Genomic DNA, 17,896 nt, shown 5'->3' with positions numbered 1-17,896 from the left:
ATGAATGGTGGGAAATACAACTTACAAGGCATATTAAGGAATGTTTCCATTCAGTTTGGCATGAATTGCTCAAAGTTTTGGGCTCTATACATTGAGAGGGATGTGGAATAAAAGTAAAGCTGTAAGAGGGGCTGGAGGTCAAGAACAATAAGTTATTCTGAAACTGCTTTGAGTCAAGAAACAAGAGAGATAGAAATGGACATAACTTGCAGCAAAAGAGGTTCAGTTTGTAGAGCAGGCTTGTTCATTTAATTTGCACATGTCAAAAAATAGTTTTCTGCAATGATTAAGCACCGAAGCACCTGAAGTCTCCATTCTTGGAGGTCTTAAATAGCGAGTCTGTAAAATATCTGTTAAGGAGAATATAGGTATATATCATTCTGCCTTCTTCAGAGGGAAGGAGAAGATGGATTCTATAATTCAGTGGTAACAATACATCTTAGAGATACAGAAATAAAAATACGACTTGCCTTTGTCAACAAGTGTAGCATATCCAGAACACTCTGACTTATTTCATTCTTCCAAATAGCACCAGCTGGTAATATTACCTATTCTTAAGACAACAAAAAACATTCTCTTGAATTGACATGTTTTAAAAACAGATGACTAGTTACATAACTTAAAGAAAAAGTAACCACACATCAGCATCGTCGTTAAACACGTGCATACAAACCAAGCAATTTTAACATTTATTGTATAAAAATCAGATTTGCATTTACAGCCGCATGAACTACCTAGCATAGTAAACACACGCATATTCCATAGCAAACAGTGGTACTACACAGCGCATGCAATGTCATGCAGTGTTTTTGTGTCTTTTTAAGCTGCTTGTAAGCTCCCTGAAACAAAGATATCAAAGAAAACTTTCCGACTTGAACAAATGAAGCAGCAGCATCTCTGCCATATGTAAAGATCACTTTCCTTTTCCTCAGCGCCTTCCCTGTGGACCGATGTTAGCACAGATCCAGAAGTATGACTTCATTCTTTGATCTCTTTAAAACAGATGGGATGGGGATCACCATGAAAACTGCAGCTTCTTAATCTTCCAACATAGCTGTTAAGACCATGTACCTTCTTAGAAATCGTGCCAGTCGTTTGCACTGAGTTAAGGCAATTTTCTGGCATTAAATTTCAATGACTCTGGCTGAAGGTCAAAAATACTTGTAACTCGTTCTAGAAGGCCCCAGCATATCCCCATATTTCTGTGGGGTCCTGTAACAATGTTATGGAGTGTTCCAGCAAAGCAATGTTCATAAGTGTAAACGTGGCAATTCACATTTTAAAGCTATGTGTTCCTTCGCATTTGAACAGGAGAACAAATCACCTACCGTCTCTCTGCAATGAAATATCATCTCACTGCTTTCTGTTCCTTCCGAGCTTTTAACAAGGTTTAGAATTCAGTTATATATTCCAATTCCCTTTCACATCAGACATTCTTATGTGTATCATAGTACTTCAGGTAAAAATCCAGTGTAAATGGTGTTGCTCACGCCCTGCAAAATCAGGATCAGGATTTGTCTACACAAGGTGCCTTGGGAAAACCTTGGATCAACAGAGTAAACTATATTGGATTTAAACTCTGTATAAGCTTTCATAATTATGAGTGTTCAGCATTTGACACTATTTCCTGTTTAACACTATTTAGTATATCTGAATTTGAAATATATCAACTTTCCTACCTTATAGAGATGAGGTTTTGATGCCAAGAACTCCAGCACTGGTAGTTCCTTAATAGGGACTTGCAAGCCATGAAGCTTTATTTTCTTTCTTAAGATTTATTCAGGTGTAGGAGGGCCTTTATGTAAATCCACAATTCTTAACTAAAATACAAGAAGAATGATGGTAATTATGAGATAATTAATAGTCAACAGCCAAGAAGCTCATCTCTGTATACAGGGTTATAATAGGGGTTACAATAGGAGACATTTGGGTGCTAAACATTTAAACAGTACCTTGCTGACATCAAGATTTCCTAAATTTCAAGTTCACGGGGCACTGTCAATATGGTGGTTTTGCCCCTCTTCCCATAATAATTTATACAGACCAGAAGTGACTCACACAACCAAAACAAAAAGCAAAACTACGTAACTTGACTATATAAATCTAAAATACAGATGTCTACATCTGACCTGTCAGATCACACTGTACATGAAAGTATATTTCTTTGTACAACCCCCTCCAGAACAGATGAGATGGATTATACACTGACAATACATATTTTTCTTCTCTGTATATACAGCAGTGTGATATGACATGAAATATACACTGTACACTTCTGGAGACAAATTACATTAATGTATATTGAATTTTCCATTAGCCTAATGTTTGTTTCATTTTGGCATGCCCTACTATAGATGATTGAGTTAATGAGTGTAGGTTTCAGATCTCTGGATGTACCATGTTCTACATCCTCCATCCCTGTGCAGATCATAGAATCATTAAGGTTGGAAAAGACCTCTAAGAGCACCTAGACCAAATATCAGCCCAACCCCTCCATGCCCACTCACCACATCCCTCAGAACCACAACTTGAACACCTCCAGGGTTGGTGATTCCACCACCTCCCTGGGCACTTTCTTAACATATCTGAACAGACTTAAAGTTTTAATATTTTGCTTTCTTTGTGTTCCAGAGATTCAATTCCTTTCTATTCTTTTACTGTTATCTGAAGGTCGCTTGTTGCGATCACTCTTGTCTCAAGACACCATATTCAGCCACAGAAAGGACAGAGGGAGATAAAGCTCTGGGGCAGTGTCTCACATAAGACTGCTCTAGAAACTCACCTACCCTTACCATGATACCTTGAGAACTTTGCCAGATGCTCCTCAGTTCATGAGCCCTGCCCCTCTAGCACAGCCTCAGCCAGGCTGATGCCTCCACTCACAGCACATTCACCCAAGGTCATAAGTTGGCAATTGCTGATCCACACTCTTTATCAATGCTTAAATTATGTGTAGCTAGTCTTTTTGGATGAGACTAGGTGGTGACATACTAATCTAGTTTCCTTCTGCAACAGGATAACAGATGGGAGAAGCAGGAGGTGTCATAACTTGACTGTTATTGACAATGACATGCTTCTTCTACCCAAGACAGAAACACAGTTTAGAGGAAACTAATATAGGATGAGTACAAAACAGTTATGAAGTCATTCACCAGAAGCATTTATCAACAGAGAATTGCTGAAATTGACAGCTGTGTAAGAGTAAGTCTGGGATTTCTCAGTATTTCCATTAGCAACCTAAAGGATGGAAGATAAAATATGCTTATTCATTGTTGCAGACGATTCCAAGCTAACAGAGGATGCCAGCTCACTGGAAGATGGGATAGAAACTACAATGATCTTGATAGATTGGAGAAATAGTCTTGAGATCTGGTTTGAGACACAGCAAAAGAAAGACTGGACAAGTTCAAAAAGGAGAGATCAGAATAATCTGAGGTCAAAAGACATAAACTCTGTGAAATAAAAAAGACCGGTATGGTTTAGACTAGAGATGACTACAGAAAATACATCAAGAGAACGATGGTTAAGCACTGGCATAGGCTGCACTGAAGGGTGTGAAATCCCCACCCCTGGATGTCTTTAGGAACAGGGTAACATCTGTCCAGCAAAACAAAGGGACAGCAGGTCAAGGGGGCACAGGGAGAGGCTGAATCGTCTCCAAGCTAATACTGTTATCCAGGATACAGTCGTTCTGCATCCTCTACAACTTTTGTTGGGAGTAGCTGTGTTTAGAAGAATTGTACAAAGACCAGCATTTCTCATTCAGCATCCTCGGAGCTGAATGAACCTGAGCTTTTTAACTGTTAGAAATTCAGTAAGTCCGCTAGCTCTCAGAGTTCACTGCGCTAAAGCTAAGGCAGTCAGACAGCCTGCTTTTATAATGCTTCCATTGAATAAGTTTGCAAAGCTGCAACCTAGAGTCCACATTATTGCTCAGCGCCACTTTGTTAATTTGGAATCCAGATCTGGTGACTGATTTAGGAAAACAGTTCAGCTAATCCCCAGTGAATAGAAATCCTCAGCCTAAGATTGTATGGCTCACCAGATTCCCACATGTGCGAATGCAGCAATTGCCTTGCAAAGGGAGGTTGAAATATCCAGTACAAACCTCAGGGGGGGCTCACATGACATGCAGGAGCTCCAAAAAGCAGAGGTAAGAGACAATTGCAACCTGCACATGCCTGCATGCAGAACAGCTTTTGTGTACATGGAAAGTGCACGTATGTATTCTAGAAAGCAGTTCTGTCAAGAGAACATGCAGTGTTAGAAATGACAGTTCTGCTAATTAGCCTCACCTAGTTTCTTTGGTCAGCAAATACAGTTAACATGTAGACCCCCATAACAGCAACAATCTATATATTTTAAACTGTTTTCATGCATTCGCCTTCTGAATGATAAAATAGAAACATGTTTGCTATGGCAAAGCTGTGCTGATTGCCTTCTGCCTCTCACAGAGCCCTGGGCGGACCTATTGGCCTTTGGGAAACAGTACAAGGCCCACATCTTCCCTCAGACTACACCACCCAAAGAGAAACAACTGCACAGGATCCGGTGGCTCAATGATCCCAGGTGACACCAAAGGACCTGAGCCTTGGTCCCACATAAGACAGCAAGCACCAAGGAATTCAGGATGCTCTCCAATGGATGAGAGTCTCATATGATAAACATAGCCAACATTTCTGAACTTACTGGTTTAAGTGCATGGTGGTGATGGGTTGAAATCAATGGGCTTGGAGGTCTTTTCTAATCTCTATGATTCTTTGAGTGGTCATGGTGGTGGTGGGTTGATGGTTGGACTTGATGGTCTCAGAGGTCTCTTCCTCAGTGATTGTGTGATTCTAAGTGTTGCTGGTCTGTCAAACATATATATAAAGCAAGGTTACAAGTAGGCAAAGATATGTAGATTGTGTTGACTGAGTTAGAGCCCTTGCATCACTGTGTGCAGTACAGCCACTCATGTTAGCTATAATGAATGGCAAGCAGCGTCTGCTGAAACAAGGTGGTGATTAAGTGATGAGCAAATATTTTCTGAACATCATTTGACACTGACACGCTTTTAATAACAAACACGACTTCCTTTTCATGTAACGTTTTATAACTTGTATCTGCCTTGTTTCTATCCTCGGGCTGTCTGGGCTATAATGCAATGACCACATATTGCGAGCGTGCTGCAACTCACTGGAAACTAATAGACAGAACTGCTGCAGGGAGCAGGGCAGCTTCTGGGTCCCCAGAAAATGATTGTTGACAAAGGAGCTTCTAAGCTAAGCAGGCAGCCTGCAGACTGGAGTAGGAGCAGGGGCACAGCCCTGTCTCCCCAGCTGCAAATAAGCTGCTTGCCTCAAACCACTTCCATTTGTATCAGCACAGACCGATGTCAGAGATATTGAGCAACGTTCCTCCGTGCATTAGCTCTTCAGTAGGCAAATCATCCCCGTCTCTCTTCCCGGAATTCCCCCTAGAGCTCTTATTAATTAGAGACATAGAAGCGGCATTAACTTATCTATTAAAACGACGAAATGTAAATTCAGATGGACGCACAGAAACGCTTTTTTCTCTATTTACTCTTCATTTACATCTCGATGAGTCAAATCCCCACAGTCTCATCGCCAAGCCAAACACATTTATCAGCGATTGAAGTCTCCCCGTGGGATCGTGCAGCACCACGCACGTCTTTAGCGAGTGCGCAAAGAGCTCCACCGGCTCGCGGCGTGCGGGCACTGGGGGGCGGCTGATGTCCCGGGGTACGGGGAGGTCTTATAAAACCCAAAGAAGGACGGCACCAGGAGTGGAGGAATCAGAAGGAGCCGAAGTTGGCAGCTGGAGGCAAAATACTGACTTTTCCATAAGGAAGACGCGAAGATGCGGACGCTCATCGCGCAGAGAGCACACGGAGCTCCCTTCCCCTCCCTTCCCTTCCCTTTCCCGCAGCTCCCGCCCAGAACCGACCGGTGTGACCGGGGCCGGGAGGGGCTGAGCTCGCCCGGCCCCCAGGTGTGGCGGCAGCCTCCGCCCGGCACGGATCGGCCCGGCTGCTCAATGCCCCTCGCTCCCTGTCCGTCCCAACATCTCCTAGCACCGTCTCGACTGCCCCAGACCATCCTAGCGCTGCCCCCTTGGAGCGAACCCCTCCGGGTGCCCCTATTGAGAGGGTCCCCGAGGCCCGGGACAGCCGCGGGGAGGGACATCGATTCCAACCCAGGTGCGGTTGTTTGCAGTTTCCACGCCTAATTTCCACACCTCGGACAAACTCGCTTCGGGGTGTCAACTAAGCAGAAAATGGCCGAACGCGAATTTCTTTTCTGAGTTTACGCTCTTTTTGCATTTCCCTCCCGCACAGTCGGGACTGAAGGCAGGAGATAAAGGGCAGCGGCGGTGAGCGCTGAGCGGCCCGGGATAGGCGAGGGGGGCGAGGAAGAAGGAGAACCCCGGCTCTGTCCGCTGCCCGGGGGTGGGCACGGAAAGCTCCGGGGGCAGCGGCCGCAGCGCGAGTGTCTGCGGGGAGAGATAAGGGCCGGGCCCGAGAAACTGTGACAATGAAATACCGAGAAGCGGGGATCGCTTGGAAGCAGCTGCTGCTCCACCGGATCTCAAAGAGAGGGGGGCGGGGGGACAGCGAGAGCACCTGGCAGCGGGAAATGGGGCAGGGGGACCGGGGAGGGAGGAGGACACGGGGACGGGGGTATATATACAAGGGGATATAGGGACAGAGGGATATTGGGACAGGGGGATATTAGGAACGGGTGGACACGGGGACATGGGGCCATGGAGCAGGGGGATATAGGGACACAAGGACACGGAGATCTGGGGACACGGAGACAGTGCTGGAGGGGAGAGGGAGCCCGGCGGGCAAAGCGGGAACAAAACTGAAAGTCCCCAGTTGCCCCAACACGCGTTTGTCGGTGCGATGCTGCGAGGTGAAATGAACGGAATTCACTCACATCCCCCGGCAGTTTTGTGTTGTGTTGTTGGGTTATTTTCTTTCCCCCTCCCAGCCCCCTCCCCGTCTCCCCCTCTCCCCCCCCACCTCCCTTTTCAAGCAGCCGGGAGTTACTTTCCGCGTCGCTGTCGCTCTGGTTTATGTATTTTCAGCGCACCGCAAAGTTTCCATCGGTGAAATCCCCGCACTCCCCCGCAGCCCCTCGGCTCTGGGGACGCCGGGACCCGCCCGGAGCAGCCTCACATCCCGGCCACGGACGGCTCCGCCGCCACTCCCCGCGCTGTCCCCGCGATGTCCCTATGCCAACACCGGCACGGGGCACCCGCAGCCCCGAGGAAACCACGCCGAGACCCGAAGCCGCTCGGAAGACGGTTGTTTTGTTGCTTTAGTTTTTGTTTGTTGGGTTTTTGTTGTTGTTGCTTCTATTCTCTTTCCCCCAGCGGTGTTGCAGCCTTTTCTGACTATCTGAAGATTTTCTTTTTTATCTTTTTTCCTCCCCTTTTTTTTTCCCTTCATTTTTTTTTTCTTTTCTCTTTTTATTCTTTTTCTTTTCGGTTAATCGCTTTTAAACTCCTGCTAAGGAGGTATCCGTCACTTTTACTTTACGCGTTAAACAACTCTCCGTGCGCCGGGGCGCATCGAAGTCTCGGGACACGCAGAGCGCTCAGCATTTGCGTTCGGTATTTTTAACGACGGCGCTGAAAATCGCCGCATTGAATCGTGCAAAAATAGGGGGATAACGCGGCCATCGGCCACCTCAGCTCACACCAAACCTACGCCAAGTTTGGGGGGAGGCGAAACGCGCTGAGCCGGTGGAGGGAGGAGGACACGAAATGAGGGACGTGGGGACATCTGCGAGGGAAAGAACGTCAGAAAACGGAGGGACGGAAAGGTGCCGTGCAGGGGACGAGGAGGGCGATGGGGTTGGAGAGTGGGAGAGTTGTGGCACCGGGGTTTGGTTCGCGTCGTCAGGGACAGCTCGGGGCTGGGGAACGAAAAGGGGAAAAGGAGCGGGCGGCCGGGGTTGTGCGGGCGGCTCCGGGACATCGGCTGGGGTACGGCACAAAGGGAAGAAATACGGGAAAAGGACAGAAAGAAAGAGAGAAAGGGGAGAGAAGGAAGGGAGGAAGAAAGAAAAAGAGAGGAGGAAAGAAAGAAATAAAAAGATAGGCAGAAAGAAAGAAAGAAAGAAAAAGAAGAAAAAGAAGGAAAGACAAATCGCTGGGAAAGCGCTATCCCAGCGCGGGTTATTGAGCTTTTTCGCTGTCACGAATTGCAGTATATATATACATATATAAAACCTCCCTCAGCCGCTCGTGACGAGCACGTTTCCAAGCCTCCGCCGCTAACGTACATAGAACCAAGGCTACGGCTGACACTTCCCAGCTACACAGGAAAAAAAAAAAGACCCAACCTCGACTCAATGTCCAAACAACGACTTTGCCCCCGAACAGCCCCCACCGCTCTGCTCTCCCCGCCCCGGGCCCTTCCCGTGGCCCCCGCAGCGCTCATAGGGCCGCACCGCCCCGCGCCCCTCCCGCCCCGCCGCCGTTCGCTCCGCGATCCGAGGGCTGGGACCGACCCTGCGGGGATCCCGAGCGGCGCTCGGCCCGGCCCTAACAACAACCTGCTCGCCTCCACGCGACGGGGGCTGAAATAATAATTATGGAATGACGCCGCTTGAGATGCACAAAAAGTTTCCAGACCGAAAGAAAATATATTTATATATATATATATATATATATATATATATAATGCGAAAAAAAGCCCCACGCTTGCGGTAGAAGCGCCACATCGCTTCGACGCGCGGATCACATCCATCCATCTCTACGGCTTTCTTAACACGTCTCTTTCTGAGCCCATCCCGGCACTTTACCCTTGCGGGGCCGGAGGGGTCGGAGCGGCGCCGGATCCCCCCGGGGCGGCTGTGGAGCTCAGCGGGGCTCGGGGCGGGGGAGGCGCTGCCGGAGCCCTTCCTCGGCCCTCCGAGCTCTTTTTTTCTTTTCTTTTCTTTTTTTCTTTTCTTTTCTTTTCTTTTCTTTTCTTTTCTTTTCTTTTCTTTTCTTTTCTTTTCTTTTCTTTTCTTTTCTTTTCTTTTCTTTTCTTTTCTTTTCTTTCTTTTCTCTTTTCTTTTCTTTCTTTTTTTCCTTTCTTTTCCTTCCTCTCCTCTCCTCTCCTCTCCTCTCCTCTCCTCTCCTCTCCTCTCCTCTCCTCTCCTCTCCTCTCCTCTCCTCTCCTCTCCTCTCCTCTCCTCTCCTCTCCTCTCCTCTCCTCTCCTCTCCTCTCTTCTCCTCTCCTCTCCACTCCACTCCTCTCGTCTTCTTTCCTTTCCTTCCCTTTTTCCTTTCCTTCCTTTCTCCTTCCTTTCCTTTTCCCATTTTTTTCTTCTTCTTTCCTTTTTCTATCCCCCCCCTCACCCTCACCCCGCTCATCCCTGCGTTGCCCGACGTTACACCGCAATTTTTCCATCGCATCAAAGTGAGATTTTTATTTCTAATTATTTGTATTATTATTGATTTTAATAAAGAATTTTTTTAAAGCACATTGAAAATCGTACAAGCGTTGACGTTCCGCTCCGTCTGACGGTCCCCGAGCCCGGCAACCAAATGCGCTCCTGGAAAACGGCGTTGGAACAGCGGAGCATCGCTCCTAAAATGCCCGCAATCACAGCCGGCTGTTTCCCCCCCACACACACACATCTCGCCCTTCAGAAGGAGCTGGGAACTGTCGGCTGTTGGTGCCCAGCATCGGAGAGAGGGCTGAGAAAGGTTTTGTTTTATCAGAAGGGGGAAGGAAATGGGATTCGATCTCTCCGGCCCCATCGGCGAGTCCCGATACGGTCCGAAAAGTTTGCAAAGAGTGGACGAGAAGTGAAAGCTCCCCTCCCCCCCCCCCCGGTCCCATGGGTACGGGGAGAGAGCGAGAGGCAGAGGAGCGAGGGAGGCTGAAGGCTGCTTCCCAAAAGGCGGAGTCCTGAGGTCATTTCAGCCTTGGATGTAAAGGAAAGCAGAGCGGTCGGGAACTGCCCCGAGGTGTCCAGCCCTGCCCCCGCTGTGCCACGCTGTGCCCGGCCGTGAGGCCCGAGGGTGGCAGCCCCGCTGTGAGACCGCTGCGGCTTCTGTGTAGCTTAGCGGGCGGAACAGCGAGAAGCGGGCGGTGAGGTCGGGTGGGGGGTGAGGGGGGAGAAGGCGGGGGGGTCAGATCAGCTTCTTGATCTGTCCCAGAGGAAAGCAGCCCGCGGCCCGTGGGGACTTTGGGCTATGAGGCATGTAGTGGGCAGGGAGCGGTCGGTGCGGCTTCGGGAAGAGACGTGCGGCTCTGAAAACGTCCGAGGGGGTGGGAGGGGGAGAAGAGAGAAAGAAAGAGGAAAGAAAGAAGAAAGGAGAAAGAAAGAGAGAAAGACAGAGAGAGAAGGAGAAAAACAGAGAGAAAGAAAGAAAATGAGAGAAGAGAGAGAGCAAGGGATTTAAAGTAATAATAATAAAGCACCCTGCACCTAATGGAGCCCTTCCCGTCACGGCTGTCCCCCCTGTCGCTGCAGCACCCTTCTCCTCACCCCAATGAACGCATTCCCGTTGCCTCACTGCCCCTTTCCTCCAACACTTCCGAGGACATCGCGCTGCCCGCCCGCCTTCCGCCCGGCCCCGCGCTCTCCCCGCAGTCTCTCCGCTCCCGGCCTCTCCCATCGGCCGCGTCCGGCCCCGGGGCAGCTCGAGGAGCCAATTTCAGGCTGTGGTTTTGACTTCTCGCACCGAATAAAAACCGCTCCGTCTTTTCAGCGACACCGCGCGCTGTCCGCCTTCGAACCGACAGATATTCGTTCGTTTTATTTCTTTCCGTAAAGACGAGGAGGGAGCGGGATCCGGAGGACGCAGCCCGAGCCAGGAGCCACGGAAAGCCGCTTTCATTTCACTGCTCCGGAGCCGTCTGGGAGCGGTACCGCACCCCGCTGCCCCATCGCCGTGGGCCGCGCTCGTTCCGCGGTGACTCCGCTCCCGAAAACCCCGAAGAGCGATGAAATCCGCCGTCGCTCGGGAGGGGAAATCCGCACGTCTCATGCGGGCGGCTCGGGGGGGGAATCCCAACTCCTGCCCTGCCCGGCCCGAGCCCGCTCGGCCTCGCCCCGCTGTCGGCGGGAGAGCAGCGCCCCGACACCGGGGGCGGACCGAAGCCTCCGCCCGCCCGGGGCACGTCGGCCTGCGGCCCCGCGGAGCGACGGGTCCCAGCGAGGCCGGGCCGGGTCGGGCCGGTGCGCGGCGGGGAACGGAGGCCGGCACCGCTCGGGAGCGCGTTCCCTCGTCCCGGCGGCGGGGGAAGGCCCTTCTCTCGTGTTTGCACTTTTCTTTGTTTACATTCACTTTAGTAATATTGGCCCGTAGCCAGCAAAGTGCGCTCGCGTTTCTCCGTGCAAGGCTGAGAGCGACCCGACCCGGGCGGCTCCGCGCTGTCTGTTCTGCCGGTGCCGAGGAGCAGCGCGCTGCCGTTCGGCTGCACCTGCACGGAGGGGCACGGGCCGCTCCCCGCCGCTCGGCCTCCCCGGCCCCGGCCTCCCCGAGGCCGCAACAGGTTTCTCTCCGCGCACCGCCTCCCGCTGCGGGCTGCGGGGCGGCGCCGAGCCGTGCTGTACCGTGCTGTACCGCACCGCACCGCACCGAGCGGAGCCGCCCGCCCCGGCACACGGAGCCACGGGGCGCGGCCAGAGGGGGAGGGATGGAGGGGGGCGGCGGGTGCCCGAGGTCGCGCGTGTGCGTCGGGCTGTTCGCCGTGTCCCCCCCCCTCCTTCTCCGTCCCCGCGGCCCGTCCCCCGGCGAGGAGCGAGTGCCGCCGCTCCGCCTTCTCCTTTTCGCAATGTTGACGCAATCTATAAATAGTGGAACAAAAGGAGCAACTTCCTCGCAGCTTTGCTGAAACTGCACAAAAAAGGCAACCGGGGGAGGGGGGTGTGGGGGGGCGTTATTTTCATTTGATTTTTTGCCACCGCTTTCATAAAGCGAAGCCTCCTTTCCAACCCCCTCCCCCCGGCTCTCTCTCTCGCTACTGGAAGATTACAGATCCGTTCGCGATTATTTTTTGATTCCTCGTTGTCTGCTGCGCTGGCACCGTCCTGCGAGCGGCGGAGCGGCTCGGCGCCGGGCTTCCCCCGCTGACAGTAAGTGCCGGGCGGGGAGGGCAGGGGGGGAGGCGGGAGGTGCTCGCACCGCACCGCACCGCGGGCCGAACCCCTCTCCCCACTCGCTGCTCCCACGCCTCGCGGGGTGCTTTGATGGGGGCGGCGGGGGGTGTTGACGCGTTTTCCCCTTTCTCTTCCTTCTCCTGCCGCGCTCGGTGGGAGGGTGGGGGGGAATGCTGGTCACGATCACGCGTGTCCCAAACACCCCCCCCCCTTCAACCCCCCGCGGAGGGAGAATTACATCATCCCTTCTGTAGTGATGCTACCTTCGCGTGCGCGCACACGACACCTCGGGAGCGCGCATCCTCCCCTTCCCGGGGGCGCGCGTTCCCCCCCACCCCGGCTCGGGCTCGGGCGCGCCCCCGCGCTCACACACACCCGCGCCGCCGAGTGTTTACAGTGCAGCCCCAGCCGTATTGTGACGTCGCATGAGTGACAGCTCTCCCAGCCAATAGGATGCCAAGGCCCCGCCCACTTCTCTCTCTCTCTCTCCCCCCCGCTTTGTGCGCGGCTGTCACGGCGCGCGCGCGCGTCCGCGTTTGGCGCGCCCCACGCTGCCGCTCCTCCAAGTGCGGGAGTACAGCAAAGATGCTTTTTTCTTTTCCCTTTTTCCCCCCTTCTTTTTGTACCTTTGAACCCCTTGCAAACGTAACAGCGCTACTTACCCGCTGCGAAACCGTCACAAAGATCAAAAAGTCATTCTGACACTTCGGAAACTTGTTGTAAAAGTTTAGAGCAGCGATGCAAACTTCTCCCCCCCCCCCCCTTCGAACGGGCACCGGTTTAGTGCGGGATTGAGGCAGCGCACGGAGGTTTTTAATGTGTTAATGGCTCGGGGTGGCTTCAAAGAGCGTTGCTGTTTTGAAGTCCAGGTGTTTCTATTTGCGCGGAGAACGGAGCGGGGAGCTCTGAGCTCCTACTGTTACTAAAGTTAAAAGGAAACAAAGTTGAGCTGCTAAGTCGGCAGTCTGGAATGAGTCAATAGTGTCTCCTTTGTCCTGCTAGGTTGTAGCTCTGCTCCGTTTCCTCTGCACCAACCGAGCGAGCGTTTCGCCCCTCGGCTCAATCCTAAGTACGTTCCGTACGCATCTCGACCCGGCTCGAGGCTCACAGGGGGAGAAGCCTCGGGGTGCTGCGGGACGGCGCCGTGCAGGGCTGTGGGCTGAGCCCGTCGTTGTGCTTAGCGCTCCGGGTGCGGCCAGCAAAGGGCCCTGGCGGGTTGGCACAGCCGTGGCCCGTTCGCTGCCGATTCCCCTCGGCGTCTGTTTTGCTTTTGATCGCCTCAATTGCTTGCACGGGTACGTTACGGCCGGCCCTTCTCACGCTCTGTCCCTGCGGCCGTGCCCAATACTTCAATTCTTTAAAATATACTTTAGCGCTTTTACACCCGGCTCTTTCCAGAAATGCCGCCTCGCAGGTCCTGCGAGTCATACGCGGTTTTCCCCGGTGGCCGTGAAGGCCTCGGCCGCGAGTTCCTAAAGCTTTCGTTTCGAGCTCGCAGCGCTTCCCTTCCGCCCCATCGCTAAGGCCGGCCCCGGGTCGGGAGAACGGCTGCGGGCAGCGCTGCACCCCCCCCTCCCCTGCCCCGGCCCCGCGTTCTGCTTTACGCCGACAAGCAGCTCCGTGCGGAATTAACGCGGCTGAGAATCCGGCTGCCGCTTTTTGGGTGCCCGCACCCGGCCCGTCTGCTCTGCGAGGTGTCCCTTCCGCATGGACGTAACTATTGACGGCGGAAAAGCGCAGCGCTTATTCGTGATGGGGAAGGTGCGGGCAGAAAAGTTTTAAAAGATGGAGCCTGAAGCGCAGAAGGAGCGGCACGGATCCAGCTGTCCTTTTATAGTAAGCGGTGTTTTACAGAAAGTGGGAAAGGAAAGAGAAGTGCCTCCCTTCCAACAGTAGGACAGGGATGGTGCGGCCCTTCTCATCGCATTCCTGGAGGAATCTGCGAGCGGCTCTGGGTTCTTTTCATTTCTGGAAACGAGAAGTGTCCTGCTCAGCAGTTCCTCCCCTTAGAGCCCTACTGCCGGCTCCTGCCTCACCCTCCGCTGGTACCGAGGGATCTCTATATCTCTATCTCTATCTCTTTTTCGAGCTTGGCATTCGTGCTTCACTAAAAGTCCTAAGTGATAGCTTTGATGAGTACTTTCTCTAAGTGCGGTTAACGTTCTTAATACTACGTATGTGTAAATGACTGGGGCGTTGCTTTAGGATGCGTACCCAGCACAGACCGAAAGCGGACTCTCAGTCCAGGTCAGAGCAACAAATATATCAAATATAAAGGACGGGTGCACGATAAGAAGCCTGCAGTAGTTCATCAGGTGAGAAACAGGCACTTCAGACTGTAGGGAGAATGTAAAAAGAAGTGTGCAGAAAAGCAGGCAGCATTAGCTGGCAAAAGAGGATATGAAAACAACTGTACTTTTTCAGGGCTCTTCATATCCTTGTTGCTGGCTCAATGTGCTACGTGCATGAACATCCTTTCTTATAAAAGAATAAATTTCACAAAGATCCCACTGTATGGCAGTGTACTGATTGGCTGTCACAGCCCCTGGCTAAATATTAATGTTGGTCTCTTTTCCAAGTCAAATCTATGAGCTACTCTATCTGGAGAACTTGAAATCTCTACCCGCAAGTGCAGCTCCAGTACAGCTCTTTTCTGACTCGCACGTTGTCTGTCTGTGTTTATAAAGATTTCCTTAGTAAATTACTTTTCGTTTGACAATATTTTCTCTTCGTGTGTTGCTTAGGGAAATATCAGGCAGTCGCTTTTGAGCTAAGGTTTTGTTTGTTGGGGTTTTACAATGCTAAGCAGCGTGGCAAACACTGAGGGCTAATCAGGAGGAGCTCCCCATCGGTGCAACCCCTTTGGTTTCATAACGCCTTGCAAGCTTTGAGCCGTGATTTACATAGCAGCGAGGGAAAATGAAAATGAGGAGGAAGCTCATTGTGCTGCGTACATGTGTTTTTTCCTAATGCAGACTAGATTAAACCTGGCCTATGCCACGAGAACAGTGAAAGGTGAGAGCAAAGGCAAGCAAAGAGTCCTCCTTCGTAACGACACGCACAGTTAATGCTCTCTTCACCCAAGATAGTAAACCAGACCCAAAACGGGAAGGAGGATCTGGGCTATTCTTTCACCTCCCTCCCCACCCCCAGGCTCTGAGCCGTGGAAGAAGGATCGGGTTGCAGTATTTTAAAGCTGGAGCAGCATGTGCACCTTCTCAGTACAGTGAGAGCACTGGGAGCAAAGCACTCAGGGCTCCCTGCTCCCAGGGCTGTGCCTTATCCACAGAGCCAGCCTCCAATTCCCCTCCAAGTTCCCCTGCAAACATACAATATTTGCAGGGATATACAAATAAGAAGGTAATTAAACTGACTTACCTTTGGCACATGGCTTTGAAAGCTTCCTGCTCAACGCAAGTCACAAAAGCCATACTGTCACAATAGCTCAGCACTGCAGGTAAAGTTGACCTGTAAATAAATGAAATAAAAGAAATCAAGTGCCTTTGCCTAATTTCCTAAGCTTAAATCAACTGAATCAATTAGCACATTGAAAAATATCACTGTTATTTCTTATCTCTTTCTCCCCACCACCTGAGTGCTGATGATTTCAAGTTATACCATATAGCTGATGTTCAAGCTGTGCCAAGGTAGGAGATAGATGGATCGTGGTTTGGAATGGAAGTTCAGGTTGGGGCCATAATTCTGTCCCTGCCTCTAAACTTTTAAGATCAGGGCAATTAAAGCTGGACCTCCCTGGACCTAAGAGTCAAAACATGTATACAGGCTGCTCCATGGCCATGTGTGTTAAGGAACTGCGGAAGGCAGCCACAAGTCTTCCCTCGTGTTGGAATAGGGAAAGTTTTGGAGAGCAGTAGGAGATCCAGCACAAAGCAGTGGATAGATTCGAGTGCCTAACTTAGTGGTTGGTAACCCTGTCCATGGCAGGGGGCTGGAACAGGTTGTTCTTTGAGATCCTTTCCAACCCAAGTCGTTCTGTGACACTCTGATTCTGGGTTGTGTAAAAGTACACAGAGATGAGAGGAGCTGTATAATCACGGGGTGACAAGCTATGAACAGTTTAACTTTGCCTTAGCCACTTCTACCTGGGCTCTGTGAGTTTTAAAAGGAGCAAAGTCATGTTCAAGGCTTAAAAATATGCTGAGCTCTACAGACAAAAAGCCGTATATCAAATGTTGAGTTGATGACCAGAGCCTTCAGCAAGGCTATTACCCTCTTTACTTCCTAATACTATGCAAATCAAAGGTTCTGCATCTCTGTGCCCCTGAAGTCACAGGTGAGCATGTCCTGACCCTGACAGTCTGCAGTCGTCCTCAGCACAGGCACACACCTTCCTATCCACTGCAGCCTGTGTCTGCTGTATGTTGCAAGCTGCTTTCGCCTTCCTTGTTTTTATTTTATATATCTACTTGAAAAAATCTTGTTAACTTTTATGTATTTCTGCATCCTCCCTCACACCAAGAAGCTTCTTAATACTTAAGCAAATGTTAAGATATAAGCAAAAATATAGGAAGATAAGATTATTTCAGGCCACTTTGCAAAAAAAAAAGGAATACTTTCTTTTATGGAAAGCAAAATCTTCAGCTTAAAGAGGCTTGTGTTTACATTATCACTAAAACTTCTGCTGAATGGGGAAGAAGCTGTAACGGCAGACAGCACTTCAAAAGGAAGTTCTGTTACAGCACAGACCAAAGAAATCTAAGTTCTTCCAGTGTAAAAATACATGCAGTCCATGCTGAGCTTCTACACTTGGCTTTAGTACTGAGCTATGAGTGTGGCGTACCCCACTGCAAGCTGTTAATGTACCCCACCAGCACTACTGCTCAAACCTATGCAAGGACAGAATTAATACAAAGGCATTCATCGAGCACGAAACTGAGATATTCTTTCACTGCAACTTCTCCAGCTCTTAACAAAGACACCATTCAAAAAAATAAAAAATAAAAAAGCATTTCAAAGAGCAGCGTAGATGCTGGGCATGGATCAGCTCTTCACTTAAAGACAGAGGCCGCTAGCCCAAAGGAATAACTCAGACAATGCAGACACTCCAAGTTTCAGCCTTTCAAGCTGGAGGCCTCCAGTTGGAACTTATCTCTGTTTTCACACATCAGTAGGTTCAGCGGAGTTAGAAATACCCAGCATGTACAAGGAAAACAATCTCTATCAGTGGATACAGCATGAACACGATAACGTAATGTTTTGCAAGCCTTGAGCAATTGTCAAGCCACTGTGCTTTGTCAAGGCAGCACACTTGACTGTCAGGGTCATCTAACCTTAGGTCACCTTCTACCTTCCCCCTGGGCAGGTCCCAGCACCTCCATTTACTCTCTGTAAGTGGCTGCAGCACCCCAGAGGCTGGGGCAGAGGCAATGGGTGCTGCTGCCCCAGTGTGAGCAGCAGCTGCCTGGGTGCAATCGCCTTGTGTCTCTGAGTTAAATGATCCTTATTAACTACCTCTCCAAACAGAAAAGAGAAGGACCCTACCTTATTCCATCTATTTTGGTATGGTTTTATATTTGCATTCTTTCATTTCACTGTTCAAGGCCCTTTTTCAATTAAATATAGCCGCTCACAAAACATGATACTTTTTGTCATCTGGATTGTTATTCACTCACCGCTCGATTTTCACTTAATCTCCTATAAAGCCTCAGGCTCTTAATTTTTTACATTTTACCATAGAAAACAATGAGTTTTCTTTACTACGTGATTAATCTTTCCAATTCTGATTTGTAAACTCTGTTTAGACAGAAAGTGGTATTCAGTTA

At 50.4% G+C, this 17,896-nt stretch overlaps 1 protein-coding gene across 1 annotated transcript in view; it reads right to left on the bottom strand.

The window, feature by feature from the left end:
- Window positions 1-17,896, bottom strand: part of LOC107308172 (uncharacterized) — a 69,287-nt gene that overhangs the window by 12,746 nt on the left and 38,645 nt on the right. The window contains exons 7-10 of the mRNA XM_085536215.1: window positions 15,492-15,581; window positions 4,690-4,853; window positions 1,680-1,820; window positions 471-1,054 (exon numbers count right to left, since the gene is read on the bottom strand). The gene's annotated coding sequence lies outside the window, so the exon portion shown is untranslated. The remainder of the gene's footprint in view (window positions 1-470; window positions 1,055-1,679; window positions 1,821-4,689; window positions 4,854-15,491; window positions 15,582-17,896) is intronic.

The sequence above is a fragment of the Coturnix japonica genome, chromosome 1, assembly GCF_054131305.1.
Source record: "Coturnix japonica strain WE chromosome 1, WE-NBRP24, whole genome shotgun sequence".
Taxonomy (NCBI): Eukaryota; Metazoa; Chordata; class Aves; order Galliformes; family Phasianidae; genus Coturnix; species Coturnix japonica.
Note: the sequence above shows the minus strand (reverse complement) of the source record. Positions and strands in the feature narration are given on the sequence as shown.